We start from the raw sequence: 1,126 nt of genomic DNA, 5'->3' as shown, positions 1-1,126 counted from the left end.
CTTCCTTTCTTCCTTTCTTCTTTCTTCTTTTTCCTTCTTTCCTCATCCTTCCCTCCTTCCTCCTTCCCTCCCTCCCCCTCCCTCTCTCCCTTCCTTGTCTTTCTTCCTTTCTTTCTCTCTCTCTCTGTCTTTCTTTCCTCCCTCCCGCCCTTCCTTTCTTTCTTTCTTCCTTTCTTTCTTTCTTTCTTTCTTTCTTTCTTTCTTTCTTTCTTTCTTTCGACACAACATATATAATGGCATATGTGGGGAAGTCAGAGGACACGCTGTGGGCATTAGTTGTTTTCTTCCATCAGGGTTAGAACCTAGGCTTGTTGTGGGGGTCTGGAGAATCAGTCTGCCCCTACATCACATGTACTCTAGAGACTGAATTAAAGTTGTCCAGCTTGGAGGGAAGCCCAAACATTCTGTTCTCTTTCATGTTTGGCAGACTAATAAGAATCGAGTTCTTTCAGAATTATACAGAATGGACACAGAACAGAATTCTGAGATCAGAAATAAGTGGACTTTTCTTAGTCCTCTTTATGAGAACCCTGTGAAGTGAGAAAGCAGGCTAATATCATCATAGACATAATGTATGGAAAATGATGAAATACATAGCAACCAGCAAAATCCACAGAGTACCTAAAAGTTATGTCTTAAGAAGGATTGCCTCACCTAAGATGTATCATTAAATTATTTGAGACCTTCCTGACTGTTTTTAATATAGGTACTTATAGCTATTGATTTCTTTCCTATTATTGCTTTCACTATATACAAAAGTTCTAGCATGTTATATTTTTATTTTCATTGCATCTTAAAAATTTTACAATTTCCTTCTTAATTCCTAAGATGGATAATTCATTGTTCAATAGTATGTTTTCCAGTATCCATAAATCTGTTTATGTTCCATGTATGTGTATGTGTGTTTGGAAGGATGTTCTGTGGATGTCTGTTAGGTCCATTTGATGTTATGCCATTTAACTCAGGTATTTCTCTGTTTATTTTCCAAGAGATTACTTTTCTATTGTTATACCAGTGGTTTTTTTTTTTTTGTTGTTGTTGTTTGTTTGTTTGTTTTTTGGATTTTTTTGAGACAGGGTTTCTCTGTGTGTCCCTGGCTGTCCTAGAACTCACACTGTAGACCAGG

The 1,126-nt window shown here is 36.9% G+C and overlaps 1 protein-coding gene across 2 annotated transcripts in view; it reads left to right on the top strand.

Moving 5' to 3' along the window:
* Positions 1-1,126, top strand: part of LOC110284858 (desmocollin-3) — a 44,626-nt gene that overhangs the window by 6,247 nt on the left and 37,253 nt on the right. The window lies entirely within an intron of this gene.

Source organism: Mus caroli, chromosome 18, assembly GCF_900094665.2.
Source record: "Mus caroli chromosome 18, CAROLI_EIJ_v1.1, whole genome shotgun sequence".
Lineage (NCBI taxonomy): Eukaryota > Metazoa > Chordata > Mammalia > Rodentia > Muridae > Mus > Mus caroli.
Note: the sequence above shows the minus strand (reverse complement) of the source record. Positions and strands in the feature narration are given on the sequence as shown.